This window comes from Chelonia mydas, chromosome 2 (assembly GCF_015237465.2).
Source record: "Chelonia mydas isolate rCheMyd1 chromosome 2, rCheMyd1.pri.v2, whole genome shotgun sequence".
Classification (NCBI taxonomy): domain Eukaryota; kingdom Metazoa; phylum Chordata; order Testudines; family Cheloniidae; genus Chelonia; species Chelonia mydas.
In genome coordinates, this window is record NC_057850.1 from 109,963,143 (window position 1) to 109,979,150 (window position 16,008).

A 16,008-nucleotide genomic window follows, 5' to 3' on the forward strand; every position below is an offset into this window, starting at 1 on the left:
TGAGGCAGGGGGTTGAGGTGTGGGAGGGGGTGCGGGCTCTGGGCTGGGGCCAGGCATGAGGATTTGGGGTGCAGGAGGGGGCTCTGGGCTGGGACTGAGGGGTTCAGAGTGCAGGAAGGGGCTCTGGGCTGGAGCAGGGGGTTGGGGTGCGGGCACGTGTGAGGGCTCTGGGAGCACCTAGGACTAGATGTTGGGAAAGCAGACAATGAGAAAAAAAGCCAAGAAACTGGCACCCTGCACCTGCTAATTATGAGCTTAGTAGAACTGACTTAAGGGGCCTTGTTTCTGGTTGGGCCCCATTGGTGCTTTTTATAGCTGTACTTCTAGGTGATTGAATTTGCCTCTGGTTTATCATGTGTGCCAGATTTGGGGCACGATTCTGCAACTGGATCCACTGTGGTGGAAGGAACCACATCGAACTCATGCTCACCTACACGGATCCAGTTGGAGAATTGGGGCCTAAGGTTATAAAGTCTTTGGAGAAGGGACTGTGACTTCCTTTATGTTTGTAGAGCACTGAGCACACACAGATGGCACTCAGCAAATGATGGTGAGGAGGGTTATTACTGAACATATGTAGCACATAGGTGTGAGCAGGGTGCTAACCAGAGAAAAATCAAAACATGCTCCCTGCACGGAGGAGTTTACAAGGCAGGTGAATTAATGTGACTAATGAATGCTACTAATAAGAACAAACCGTATTTGACACTGGGAATAAAATTCTCCTCTCATCAGTTACCGTGCCACTTTTTAACTATTGGATAAAACTTGATGCCTTGTATCCCACATTAGCAGCATACACACTTTGAGTCCAGCAGACAGAAAAAAGGTAATTGTTTTGTTTTGTATTTTTTATGTTTTCCATGGCTTATAACAGCAGTAAGGACCTCTGAGTCTGGCACTTCCTTGCAGTGAATGGTTGGCAGCCTTCAGTGCCTCCAGCTGATCATTAGTTGCCAGGAAGTGCCAAAAAGAGAGGTCTTTACTGTATTAATGAGAGTCCCCGGAGCGTTAGCCCTCACATGCATAAAAAAAAGCTTTATTCAGACCAACTTTCAAAACTGCACACTTACAGTGGGGTCAAACAAGAGCATCCAATGGAAATCGTTATCAAATGACATTGCTTAAAACTATAAAGTGAATTAAAAAACAAGGACACAGTCATATTATATATATCCCAAAACTAAGGTGAAAAACATCTATTCTAAAAGTGCATGGAAATTCCCTGCTTCCTTCACTTCTTCAGTCAATAAACAACATAATTCTACAGTTTTATATGGTGAGAAAGAAAATAATGTAAGGAACAGCTGGAAAGTGCTCAGCTGATATCAATAATCATGGCTGAGTTAATGCATTGTTAATAATATAAAAACAGAAGGCCAGATTCTGATCTCTGCTACCTTGTGTAAATCAAAAGTAGCTCTAGTGAATCAACAGAGATACTTCTGATTTACACTGGTATGACTGAGATCAGACTATGGCATAAAGAATACGACTAGTAGCACAATGCAGACAGCAGGGCAATATCATCTAAGTGGGGAATTTTTTTGACAATTTAGAAAATTATTTGCGTCTCAGGCTGACTCTGCAAATCCTTGCTCACTTCAGCTTTCATATCTATTGCATCAAAAGTACTGTTCAGCAAGTGAACAGGATAAAACCTGTAAGTCTTTTGTGAGTAATTACTTTGTGTGAAGTTGCTCTGTTATTTAGTATCGTGAAACGTATTTTGCAATGAGATGCTTCAAAATGCCACAATAGGGCATTCATTCCATGGATATGAGAATTAAGCAATAAGAACGGCCATACTGGGTCAGACCAATGGTCCATCTAGTCCAATATATTGTCTGCTGACAGTGGCCAGTGCCAGATGCTTCAGAGAGAGTGAACAAAACAGGCAATTTTGAGTGACGCATCCCTGTCATCCAGTTCCAGCCTCTATCAATCAGCTGTTTAGGGACACTCGGAGCATGGGCTTGCATCCCTGACCATCTTGGCTAATAGCCATTGATGGACCTATCCTCCATGAACTTATCTAATTCTTTTTTGAACCCAAGATGGTCAGGGATGCAACCCCATGGAGAAATCAACAGAGGTACATCAATTTATACGAGTTGATGAACTGATCCAGAGTTTGTAATGAACTCTGATCTTCTGGGATGAAAGATGCCACATAAATGAAGAATGTGATTAAGATTAAACTGTCTCTATACCAGACCTTTTTCTAACTCCAAGATGAGGCTACAGGAGAAGAGTAACTTACATTATAAGCATCCCACGCTTATGAACAAAAGATTTGTGACCTTATTTCTAAGGCAAAATGAGCAATAAAAATAAGTAGCAATACTTCTACAGCATCTTGTGACTGAGGATCTGAAAGCATTTCACAACAATGAATTTTGCCTCTCAAGCCTCTCAGAAGTACCGATTGAGTAACGGAAATATGGAGATGTTAATAGACTCACCCAGGGTCGCACATGAAAGTGGTGACAAAGACAGGAATATAATCTGGGTCTCCTGATTTCCACACCTGTGCCTTAACCACAAGACCCTCCTTTCTCCCAAATGAACAAAGCATCAATAGGATTAGCTACTTTAGGCCATGAACACAAGGTCATTCTAATTTCTGAAGGACAGATCTGTGTGTTACTCCTCCAGCCTGGTGGTTTTCCTTGGAGGTTTTATAGCTGCAATATAAGCTTAAAAAAGCCACAGTCTCTTGAATGTTGAAAGAAAGTCAGGTACTTCACTCAGTGGCACTCATTTCTGTTGGTTATGGGACAGGCTTCAAACTGATTGCAGTGCAAATCTTCTCGAGGGGAAGGATCATGGTTGTGGTGTCAGGTTAAAAATGAAGGAAAAGTTGAGGGAGAGCCTTATAGGGCTCCACAAGCATATAGCACCCAGTGTGGGGAGGAAGAGTAATATTTAGAGCAAAGTGAAGATGTGACCATGAGCTGTGGCTGTGCTGTAGGATTACATTCGCCATTGAATTTTATTTTGATTATTATTGCATATAGTCAATCCGGTGTTTGGCTCTTATTTAGTGGCTGCTGCAGAGATGGTATTAAATCAGCTCGATACCAACAACAATGGCTCTACCGCTAGCAGATGTATGTTTATTTTTAATGAGGTTTCTATGATGTTCAGTATATGATTTGGTCCTTTCTGTGCTCGGAAAGCTTTTTTCCTCTTCATTTGTAAAGGAGTCAGTACATTTCTGGGTAGATCTGAGCAGCTGGTATGTTGGAAAACAAACAACTTAATGGCAAATAAGCATATAATGTTAGTTGTGCGAATACAACCTTGAGCAAAAAGCTCTGCCAACAAAAGCAAGTTCAGCTCTGCTGCTGCAGTTAGAGATGCTCAAATATTAAAAAGATGCTACGAATCATCTCAGGGCATTTTTTTAAGTGTTACAGACCTTATGATCTCATGTGTGGTGTTCACTTTTTTTTTTTTTGGTCGTGGTGGGGGGGGGGGAAGAGACGCTAGTGTTGGGCATAAGAAAAAAAACCTACAACACAACAACAACACGCAACAAAGAAGGACCAGAGTAGTCACAAAGCACTGGGAAGAGGCAGGTATAGCATTGCCAGCTTCTGAATTTGAGGTAATTTACAACTGAGTCACACCATACCATGACTGTATTTATTAATGACCTAGCACAAAATAAAACGGTGGAGAAAAACCCTATTATAAACAGCCACACTCAGCTTCCCTTTGTGGATATTCTATGCATTTTGCCACTTTGATAAACAACTAGAAGGTCACCTAGATTAAAGACAGTCAGCTCACAGTAGATTTAAAGAAAGACTGCAGTGTAATATTAATGATACTCTAGTAGTTACTGAATCAGATTACAAAGGATATATCATTAAAGGTTCTTTTGATGCATCTTACATGTGATCTGCTGCCACCTTAATTATAGTCTTGCATCTACTCCACCCTACTGAAAGAGAAGAGGGCCAGCTTTTGATGAGGAGTTACACACAGTTACGCTGAAGACCATTGTGCACAGGGGATTCAATCTCACCCTAATTAACCAGATAGGAAGTGCTGTTTTGCTAGATCGCTGAGATTTAGGAAATATTCTATTTGAATGCATGAAAGCAAGAATTCTTAATGTCATACAGTAGAATCCAGTTGCATAAAGATACTGAAATTGTTTAAAAATTGAGTGTACCTTATAAGAACTTTGAAAGCACACTGCTTTCACATGCATTCAAGAGTGTTCCTAATCTACACAGCCAGTTTAGATTTCCTGCTCGGAAGTAGCAGACATTGACAACAAACTTATGGAGCTGGTAAGATATTTCTATATTTTAAATCCATTTTGATTAAATAGGCAGAATTCTTTAAGTGACAGAAAAAAAAAATCGAGATGGTTATGTTCAGAGCTGGAAATTCTGAGCGCAGGAACTAGAGCATATGGATTGTAATCAGCGTGAAGAAATGTGCATATTCATATTAAAAATAACTATACAGGACAAAATTTCAATAGCCTTACTCACATTGAATAGTGCCTAAAGCCACAAATAATCTCACTGAAATCAATGGTACTATTTATGGAGTAAGGGGCTACTTAATTAGGGTAAGGCTATCAGATTCTGCAAATCCCTTCACTCTGAATGGCCAAAAATAGCTGTCAAACACAAATATAAGGATCCACATACAGTATGATTATTGCAAAATGTATGTAGATTGATTATGCAAATCAGGCACCTAGAAGCTGAGTGCTGGAAGCTATATAATAAAGAAGACTGCAGAGTTACGCATCAGTAATTATTTTTTTAGAAGTTTTTCCTTTAAAAATTCTTTTAAATAGAAATAAACAAAGATTGTCCATTAAAGACATTCTTTTAGTGTGGGTGATAAATCTAAGTCCCGTACATGAGACCAGGACTCTAGATTGGAACAGCAGGTACCAGGAGTACAGTAGTGCACTTGTATCCTCAGTTATCCTTCCTCTAGTGGTAAATAGAATGGATCCTTTTTTTCCCCCTCTTAAGGCAGCAGCTAGTAGCCTCCTTTGAGATTAATAGTGCTGTGCCAGGAGTTGATCAGGGGAGGGTAATGAGCGGGAAGGAACAGATTGCAATGCAGTTCGTACTGTTCTTCTGGATCTCGAGCACACTTTCAAGGTAGCCTAAAGAGTAGAATTTTCAAGGACATTTCCAGGGTCAGGTTCCTATTCTCCGTATCTTCAGGAAGAGAAGAAAACCATTGCCTCCTGGCCCTGAGCCCAACTAAATAAGCCATTTTATAATCAGACAACACTGGATATTTTAAAAACCACATACTTTACATTTGTTTTTCTCCTTCCATCCCAGCAAAGTTGCCTGGCCCTTCCACCATTCCATCTTCTTAATGTTCTACATCCCAGCAGTCTTACCAGGATCTGGCTGAGGTTTGAAGATGATTTGAGGCTACTTAACTTGACAAATTATTCTACTCTGATCAAATTTGTTATACTAATGCCTAATAGCCCATCATGGACTAGTACCCGGTTATGCTAAGCAATGTACAAACAGAACAAGATGGTTCTAGAAAACTTATCTGTGGTGCTGTCATCCTGCTTAGAAGTGTGCAAGGTCCAGTTTTGCACTTTACTATAACAGATCTCACCCCACCAGCACACCCTCCTGAAGCCACTCACAACAGCGGAGGTAAGTTTTGTCTCAGTTTTTCCTACAGTCCCCCAGGATGCCCACGCATGAATCAAACACACATTCCATTCTCCAGTTCCTCTACCCCTATTCCAGGCCCCACTCACCAGGCCATCTACCTGTGAGTAAACACTCCCTCTTCCTTAACTCCTGTGCCACTCTTCCAAGGGCTCCACATGTCTGGCAATTCTCCATGCTTCTTGGAGGTCTGCTCCTACAACTCTCAACTCAGGGCTTCTGCAAGATTGCTCCCTACAGCATTCAACTCCCAAAGCCCCCCTTTGAGCTGCAAGTCCTAGCCAGGCTGAGCTGCTTCTCATAGGAATGTCCCTCCAGAATCAACCCCCATTTTCCGGGGCGCAGCCTCCTTTGACTGAGCTGTTTCTCCCCCTTTACTTAGAAGGCCTCAGTACTTGTCTTCTGCTGAGCAGAATTCCCTAGCTTAGAGTACTTCTATCCTCAGTCTTCTTATGGCACCAGTCATTCCTATTTATTACTGTCTCAAGTAGTACTCCCTAGTTCTTTCTTACCTGATCCCTGGGTCTTTATAGGGGCCAGGTGCCATCTATTAGGCCCCATTGGGAGGCAACTAACTAGTCACAGGTGCACTGGACCCTTTCTCTCTTAAAGAAGCCAGTCACCCTAGGATGCATGCCCCAGTGCAACTACAGAATCAAATGGTAGTTAAGGAGCAGGTGACTGAGCCCTAACAATATTTGGAGGTATGGCTTACTTTTATGTAGCTTCTTCACTTTTCTCTCCCTCATTCTCCTGGATTCATCTGTTACAGTGAGGTATGTCAGGGCCTGAATTTAGCAGTTGGGACATTAAAGATGCAGTAATTTTGCTCTCTTGATTTGTTAGCAACAGATAGGTGCCCAATAATTGAGGTAGTTTCTTGAAAGAGCATGACCATGGCAAGAGAGAAATCGGGTAAGTCTTGAGGTTCAGATAGGAAAATTGAGTACATCAAACTTTGCTTTAGAGATTTAACGAAAAATATCCTGTCTCAGTCCTTAAGCATGTCATTAAAGATGACGAGGGACTGGATTCATGTGCACAATAGTTTATGGTGTTCATGAAAAGACTGTGGATTGCATGGGGAGTAACATGCCTCACATATTTGAGATGCTGTTAGAGAAACCTGGAGTAAAATACATTCCAATTGCTCTGAATGGTTGATCTTAGAGCTACTATCTTTTGTTTCTGCTTTTAAAAAACAAAGTATTTTGCACTCCCTTTGTGCTTGCTTTGCACACGTGCAAATGACTTCACAAGGTGCAAAGCAGAGCCATAGTTTATAGTCAAGCATTTAGAGCCAGTGGAGTTATGCCAATTTACCTCCTCTGAGGATCCAGACTATTGTGTCACAGGCATACAAAACAGAAATGAGACCAGTGTGGAACAATCGGTGATTTAGTTGCGGCTTTCCTAGAAGAGTTTAATATGCTCCCCTCTGTGCTAAAGTATCCTAGAGGGGGATGACTGAATGCCCAAACTTTGCAGCTCCAAGGGTACTCTGGACTCTGACAAGGTTCTCCTCTCCCCCAGAACATGGGATTGATTGGCAGAGATGTGGAGGGGTGAAAAGTGGGGGCAGCAGAGGGCCAGGAATCTAAAGGGATCTGGTTCCCCAATCCTATGGATCCTGCTCAGCTCTGTGGAGTGACCTCTCTTCTATGCTCCTTCATAGATATCATAAGTCACAGCACAATGGCAGGAAAAGTAAGTTATGTTGCCAATAGCTGCTGGCCTTCCATTATACCCTGTAACAATGAGGAAGGAGTCAAAGAGCATGCAGCGGGAGTGGATGCTGTCTGAGGCAGAATCCATTTTCCTTAGGGTGACCAGACAGCAAATGTGAAAAATCGGGACAGGGGTGGGGAGTAATAGGAGCCTATATAAAAAAAAGACCCAAAAATTGGGACTGTCCCTATAAAATTGGGACATCTGGTCACCCTAATTTTCCTCAACAGTAGCTGATTTCCATACAAATTACTGAAGTGTCCAAAAACACCTAAAGAGATTGGCCTTCATTAGCATAAAACAGAAAGTTGATCCATTCACTTATATTTTTTTGGCACTTTTCAAGCTTACAAATGGCCATATGGCTTTCTTTCTTTCTTTCAAGCAAACTTTTTTTTAAAAGTAGGGCTTACTCTCAGGCTGAGGCTTTCTTCCCAAGTTTCATCTCTCGGGCACCTTTTTTATGTTTGAGTTATAAACCCTGAAACTAGGATAATGGAGTGGAATTTGTAATGGAAATGTATGGCAGAACATAGCTGTGCAATTGGTATCAATAGAATACTGTACAGTATCTTTGCACAGCAGCAACCTTTAGACAAAACACAGAGTTTAATTCATTTCTTTGTGTGTAAGTGCCTGTTTTTTCTTATTTTCTTGGGTCGTTGGCCATTCTAATCCCAGGAGAGGGGCATGGAAGTGGTGTGAGTAGGGATAAAATGGGGTCGAATACCAACGGTATTTCTAAATGTATTGGGAAGAATTTCAGGGGCAAAAGTACAGGTAGTGAGCCAAATCCACTCATAGGATAACTCCAGTGAAGGAATGCAGATGAATTTGGCTCATAACTTGCATTTGGAGGATAGGTGATTAAAGAGTAAAGGGGATTAAGAGTGATCCAGTGGCTAGGGGACAGAATTAGAAGTCATAAAATCTGGGTTGTGGACCTGACTCTCTCATATGTGACCCTAAGCAAGACCCTTTGTTTATGTTCCCCCGTCTGTAGAACCGAGATGATCATACTGTACCATATTTGTAAAGTGTTGTTATAAAGCCTTAACATTCTTGGACGTTTCTTATCTTTGAAAACACAAATTTATGTGAAGCTAGAAAACATCAGATGCTTTTTGATTTGGAAAGGCGGATGGATTTGGGTGAAAAGATAAGCAGGGAGGGACTTTTCTCAGAGACGCACCTCAGCCATCAGAACGGAAAAATAAATTAACAAAGAAAGTTGAAATGGAAACACTGACTGACAAACCTGGCTGACAGGAAACCAACTGAATACAGCTCAGTAGGGAAGGGAGGGAGAGAGAGCATGGGCGAAAGAGCATTTTAAGCAACGTGATATATTACTGTGACTAGACTGATTACAAATGAAGGGGGAAAGAGAGACCAGTTGGAGAGCTGCTGCTTCTCTGAGTCCATGGCTAGACTGTACCTGTAGTCACAATTCCTCCTGTTCTCCTGCCTTTCTCCAGGAGGGGATTAATTTGCTACAGCCCCATGTCAGGTGTAGGATATTTCCTGCCTTCTGCTGGCTCAGGGGTGGGGTGGGGGATGCAGTGGGGAGCAGGGTGGAAACTCAGTTCCCCCTCCTCTGCTAAAAGCAGAGAGAGAACTCCCATCTTCTTTAGCTGGTATGGAGAGCGCTCCCCCTCTTGTTTCTATCTATTGTAATAATTGTGGCTCAGCTCTGGTAGCTGGTATGTTGTGGAGGAGGATTGGAGTCAAGGCTCCATTCAGCTTCCTGTCTCTTCTCATCCCCTCCACACCTGGATAAGCAATAATTAGCATGGAATATTAGGAGATATTCGTACATTCCTTCCATTCAGAAACAATCACCAAATGGCTCTGGGGAGTGAGGGTTGGTGGGAGTCTGAGTGTGGCACAGGCTGCTGGGGTTAGCTGCTTGTTCCTTCACTGCTCAGTAATAATAAAGATCTCAGATGCAATCAGAGAAGGGATTTAGTTTTACTCTCTTTGGAAATTCCTTGGATTATTATGGAAATAAAAACATCTGATGGAGGCATCCATCGAGATCTGCCACTGATTGACCCCATTTCTGTGCCTGGCGAACAGCCCGCCAGTGGATTTGTCTCCTTTCCTGCCCTCACTTCATGCCATAGTTGGTGGAGAATACCGTGGTAGCTAACACTGATTTCTCTGCTTTCATAAGGGACTGAGTAAAAAATATAAGCTGCTGCAGGATGGAAATATGTTTGTGAGGGTAATAAGAAAATCTTTTATTAAATAAAAAATAGGCCAATATCACAGGTTCTAAAACCAACCTGCTGACCTCCCCAATCCATTGTGCAGCAAAGCAGGAGGCAGCTAATCTAGTGGCTGCAGGAGCAGGCAGTCTGGCATGGGTTGGTAAGTGCTGGGGGAAACCTCAGGCAATAAGGGAATCTGCCCCAAGTGCTGCTCTCAATTCCAAATGCAAAATTCCTCTTTTGAGCATGGAAACAGGTGCCCTTTGATCTTGCTATTGGGGCACCTAAGGCTGGCCGGGGATCTACCACTAGGTCAAGGGAGTTCTCAGTCCTCTCCAAAGTGCTTCTGTGAAGACCCTTTCCTTTCAATATGGAGGCCAGGGTGAAGGCACAGGGATAAAATTGCCAAGGTAAAATATGAGGGGAAGCTTGATTCCCAAGGGAAATAACCACTTGCAAAAAGTTCTTTTCCAGAAAGCAGAAGAGGCAGCATTTGTCCTCCTTGGAGGCAGGGAGATTGGGACGGGTTGGAGAATCCTTAGAACCTCTGTGGTATCTCAGATTGGGCAACCAAACATAGGGGTGCGCAGGATTAGTGAACACCTCTGAAAGTGAAAATGCTGTCCACTGGCTCTTGTGAGGCTTATAGTGGAAAGGGTTAAGCAGATGAATTAAAAGATTTTCCTTATTCTGTTTTCCTTGATCTTGCTCAAACCTCCTGTCAAAAGGGATCGAAGCCTCTCTCCAGGGAGATGAGCCTCACAGTCTGAGACTCATACAGAAGAATTTTTGCAGGGGGGACAAATAGAGTAACCTATCTGGTGCCACTGACTCCACACTGAATTACTGGCTACAGGGCATAACAATCAGTGTTGTTGCTCAAAAAGAAAATGCTTTTGGTTCCAAAACTGCAGCAGTCCATTGAGCAACAGTGTAGTGGTTAAACAGGAGGGCTGAGGCTATCCTGGAAGAAAGGGCGGGGGATGGGAGCGGGAGAAAGGCTTCACCAGCAGAAAACATGGTAACAAACATTTAAAGTTAAGCAGATTTAGTCAATTTAAATGAGGCAGTAAATATCTGTTGCAGTAGCACTAAACTATGACAGGTTTCAGAGTAGCAGCCGTGTTAGTCTGTATTCACAAAAAGAAAAGGAGTACTTGTGGCACCTTAGAGACTAACCAATTTATTTGAGCATAAACTTTCGTGAGCTACAGCTCACTTCATCGAATGCATCCAACGAAGTGAGCTGTAGCTCACGAAAGCTTATGCTCAAATAAATTGGTTAAAGCTTTCGTGAGCTACAGCTCACTTCGTTGGATGCATTCGATGAAGTGAGCTGTAGCTCATGAAAGTTTATGCTCAAATAAATTGGTTAGTCTCTAAGGTGCCACAAGTACTCCTTTTCTTTTTACTAAACTATGAGGCGTTTAGTAAGTTGGTGTAACTGAAGGTGTTTTTTGCCAAGCACATGTTCTGCACAGTTGCTGTTAGGTCGGAAGTGCTGTTTCAATTACGTCTCTCTGCGTGTATTTATAAATATATGTGCTATCTTTCTCCCTCCTGAATTGGTTGCTGGGGTGCAAAGGAGACAGGTTAATGAGGTGTCATCTAGTCAGAATGCAAGATGTGTTTAGAGGTTGATTAAGGTTAAAAGGGGCCCAGAATCACCATAATTTTGAGGTCCTCAAGTAGCAATGGTGCTATGAAAGCTGTAAGTTGTTATGTGGGATGGCCATAGGTATCTACCACATCTAGAAATGGGTTAGATGACATGCTGGTAAAAATGCTGTTAGTAGCACCAGCGCAGCATGAACGATTACTAAGAAAAAGGTAAGGAATTACCTAGTGCAGATATAGCCCATGTATATGTTATCCCCTCTGGCTGGGTGCTCTGCATGACAGCACAGAGGGGGCTGATGACTGGACAGCAGCAGTGTGCTGTGATTTGAATGAGCCTCTCTGTAAGCACTCATTCACTGTTACCTTGCGAGTAGAAGTGGATGAAGGATAGATCTTGTCCACTAAGAGACCTTCTTTGTTTTTTGGGGAGCCTAGCAACCTTTGTGCCTTGAACATTCTGGTCACAACTGGCGCTAGCTTGGTGAAAGAGTACAGCCATTATGATCTGACTGATCCCCAGCACGACCTGTAAAATAAACAAGTAAATAAACAAAATAAAGCCATGCTAGAAAAAGGACCGTTCATCTATAGGTGAAATATCTAGAGAAATAGCACATTCAAAAATGGGTTAGTCACTAAAATGGTCAAGACATAGTTCAGGCTAATTGGTTGCCATTGCTCCAGTTCAGAGTTCCCATGTACAGGTTTATGATCCACAGGTAGTCCTAATTGTGACTTGCTTAACTTGACCAAATGAACAGCTAACCCTTTCCTACCATGGCTGTTTCTATAGCTAGCATGACTTCGTATAACTGGACTGTGCTTATCTTGGCTTCTTTTTATTTATTTATTTTCCCTAATGTGAAATATTTTGGATTAGATAAGATTTACAAGGAGGAACAGATATAAAATTTCAAGGTCTGCTACTCCTGCTGCGTTGGCTTACTGACATATCCCCTGAGGTCAAACATGCTGGGCGTACTGCCAACATGAGATCATAGATTTTTTTTTTTTTTTGTGAGGGTGGAGGTAATATTTCATCACCTCACTGCCCATGATTCTGTCTTAGTGCTTCCCTCTGATGCTGTTTCTTTACTATTTCATTTTTGTCATCCTGAATGTTCAGAGGACGGCAGCTTTAGAACCTAATGCTGTATATTTATCGGCTGGCTCATATGATGGTGGACGATACTACATAGTACTTGAGCTCTCCCTGGTTCATTCCTGAATTGCAGGTGCTTCCCCGTAGACGAGTTAACTACCCTGGAACCTGATTCTGCTATCACTTACAGCAATGTAAATCAGGAGTGACTCTGTTGAAGTCAGTGGAGTTACACAAGTTGAAACTGGTGTGAGTGGTGAATCATGCCTCCTCTCTTCTCTAAATCTTCTTGACTGTCCTAAACACAGAGTGAGAGAAGAGTTAAAGATTAGCAGTTACCCAGGCAGTTTTGGGATACAGGATGCTGTCTTTCAAAGAGACAAGCCTAATATTTGGAAAATCATTTATATTCAGAAACCATAAGCTGGATGTGAACTGGAAGCCTGCATGCGCGCGCACCCTCCGCTCCCCGGGAGTGTAATGTGGCTGTTTCTCTAGATATAGAGGAATTGTTCTTTTTCTAGCATGGCTTTAATTTTATTTTCTTGTTTACTTGTTGTGTGTGACTGAAGGAAGTGAAGAGTAAAGAGGGGAGCTGATATAATCAAACTGATTTATCCGTGATTGTACTGTGGATCAGGAGTTGATACAGAAGCTCATTCAATTTCACTAATGATTAGTTAGTATTTTTATAACAACATAATCCACAGGTGCTGAAGCTTTGCTGTGAGTAAAAGCAAAGTGAATGGGAGAGAATGCCAGGAGATCTGGACACCCTTCCCTCCACACCATCCTTGCACCCTCTTGTTTCTTGCCATATGGAGGACTAAATAATATTAATATTAATTAGAAGCTGTCAGTTTTGACCACCTGCTGTGTGTTTCTGAATCATTATATTGTCGAAAGCATACCTCACCTGGCAGGAGTTTACAGAATCCAATTAACAGGTTTAAGGGGTTAGAGTATAAGATGTTACAGTTTAGCTGGCTGCAACCCAGCCTGGTTACTAGAGTGCACCAGCAAGCAACCATTGCAACTCGTCCTGACAGTGATGTCATTAATATGGAAAAGTGTCTGTGGTAAGCTCAGCACAGTGTGTTTCTTCTTGAGGCATCTTAGTACAAGGAAACTGAGCAGATATAGCAACATGAATCTATTGAAGAGTTTGTGATGTTGCACTCCATATGCTTATGAGTGTAAATATAATGTAACTGGAATATGATTTATGCAAAAGGTCTCTTGTAAGGTATCCTATAAGCGTATGATCTACTGAGTGTGTTCATCCCATTTGTTTGCATGTATTATTTCTATGTCTGGAGTTAGGAGAATAAGATGTAAACTTGTAAAAAGAACAGGAGTACTTGTGGCGCCTTAGAGACTAACACATTTATTTGAGCATAAGCTTTCGTGGGCTCCAGCCCACTTCATCATAAATGTGTTAGTCTCTAATGTGCCACAAGTACTCCTGTTCTTTTTGTGGATACAGACTAACATGGCTGCTACTCTGAAACATGTAAAGTGGAAGCCATTAAGGGTGCTTCAGAATCCATGAACTGTGAATGGGTTTGTTTACCTTCAAGCCTTTCTGGGTACCTGTCTTCCAGCTACTAGGCTATGACGAAGGAGGTCTTACAGTGACATGTGATCACATCTCCTGAACTGGAATCCATCTTAAACCTGGTGCTTTTCCATTTAGAAGAAGGGATGGGGATCCAGAGAGACACAAGATTCCTGCCTTGTGCCAAAGCTATAAATAAAAGGGGGTGGAACAGAACAAAGAGGGCTGCCATTCATGAGAAATCTCCGAGTTACCACCTGAGCTGGAACAAGGACTGTACCAGGGGAAAGTATTGGGCCCAGACTAAGAAGGAGTCTAGTCTGTGAAAGAAGTTTATTGGAACATCTCGGAGGGTGAGATTTACCTGTATTCAGTGTCTTAAATGTATTAGGCTTAGACTTGCATGTTTTGTTTTATTTCGCTTAGTAACTTACTTTGTTCATTCTGTTATTACTTGGAACCACTTAAATCCTACTTTTTATACTTAATAAAATCACTTTTGTTTGTTAATTAACCCAGAGTAAGTGATTAATACCTGGGGGAGCAAATGTGTGTATATCTCTCTATCAGTGTTATAGAGGGCGGACAATTTATGAGTTTACCCTGTATAAGCTTTATACAGAGTAAAATGGATTCATCTGGGGTTTAGGCTCCCAGAAAGACTGAATATTAGGTGCTGGGAAAGTCCCTGTTAACTGAGAAGCCTAAGTTAATCTTAGTTTCCGTGCACTGCAGGGGGCATGGCCCAACCTATTGGTCTATGCTGTAGCCGACTGGTGTGTCTAGCTCAGCAAGACAGGAGTGGAGGGAAGCCTTCTCTGGTTTGTTCCCAGTGGTATCCCAGCGCATCTAGTCACAGTCTTGAGGGAGTTTCTGTGGTTTATGGGGGGTTTTTTAGGTGACTGAAAGAAGGAAGAACTGTGTTCTCTTCCCACACCCTTAGCACTCTGTCTCTCAACCCACAAACTCCTTTACTGGGCTGACTGTATCAGCTGCCACCTCTCTGGGTGACTTTAATCCCTGGACAATGCTTAGATGATAAAGCAATAAATGATCTCTCTCTGCTTCTTGCTATCTCCATTCATTTCCTTACCTTCTAAGCATTATATGTAACAGGCTAAGAAGATACAAGCAGGTGTACATGTTAACATCTTACAGCATAATAGAGCAAAATGTACTCTTACACAGTAGATCAGATTAATCTTGCCATTAGAACATATTCTACCCCTGCAGGTTAGTATTATTTATTTAAATGTGGATATTTTGTGGGCACAGATGTGCTGTGGTATCCCCAGTCCCAGGGCGGCTGTGTTCTTGAAGTAGTCATAGATCATTGCAAAGAAATCAGAGCATTTAGAGGGTTGATATAATCATAGTGGACTGGAAGTACCTTTGGGTTTCCATTATGATGACAGTACTGCCCTGGTCATATCACATCATAGGCGTAAAAACGATTGACTTAGCAGGGCTATAGCTATTCATATTTGGACATATTGCTCAGAAAAACTAATAAGCATTTTTATTGCTTCAGATATTCATAGAAATTTTGATATGGAAAAAGCCTATTAGATCATTTAGCCCATCTCCTCGCCACTGCAGGATTGTTCCCTGCAATGCATTTTTCATGCAATCTAGTTTTAAATATCCTAAACAATGGGGCTTTCACCATTTTTCTTGGGAAATAATAACTCAGACTGATGGATCTCTCAGCTGGGAAACTTATCCTGATATTCAGTCTACATTTTCCCTGTCTTAATTTCATCCCACTACTCCTTGTTACCTTTGTAATACCCTAAAAATTTCATAAGAGCGACCATCCTCTGTCTAGTTCAGTCTCCTGTCTTCTGACAGTGGCTGGTGCGAGATACTTCAGAGGGTATGAACAGAACAGGGCAATTTACTGAGTGATCCATCCCCTGCCTTTCAGTCCCAGCTTCTGGCAGTCAGAGGCTTAGGGACATCCAGAGCATGGGGGTTGTGTCCCTAACCATCTTGGCTAATAGGTCCATCAATGGCTATCCTCTGTGAATTTATCTAATTCTTTTTTGAACCCAGTTATACTTTTGGCCTTCACAACATCCCCTGGCAATGAGTTCCACT

General features: G+C 42.0%; 1 protein-coding gene across 9 annotated transcripts in view; it reads left to right on the top strand.

Annotated features, from left to right (window-relative positions):
* The window catches only part of GFOD1 (glucose-fructose oxidoreductase domain containing 1), a 106,829-nt gene that overhangs the window by 13,128 nt on the left and 77,693 nt on the right, over window positions 1–16,008 (top strand). Inside the window, exon 1 of one of the 9 annotated variants that reach the window (XM_043540088.1) lies at window positions 6,361–6,391. The exons of the other annotated variants lie outside the window; for them this stretch is intronic. The gene's annotated coding sequence lies outside the window, so the exon portion shown is untranslated. Of the gene's footprint in view, window positions 1–6,360; window positions 6,392–16,008 lie in introns of those variants that run through there. 9 annotated transcript variants of the gene reach the window in all.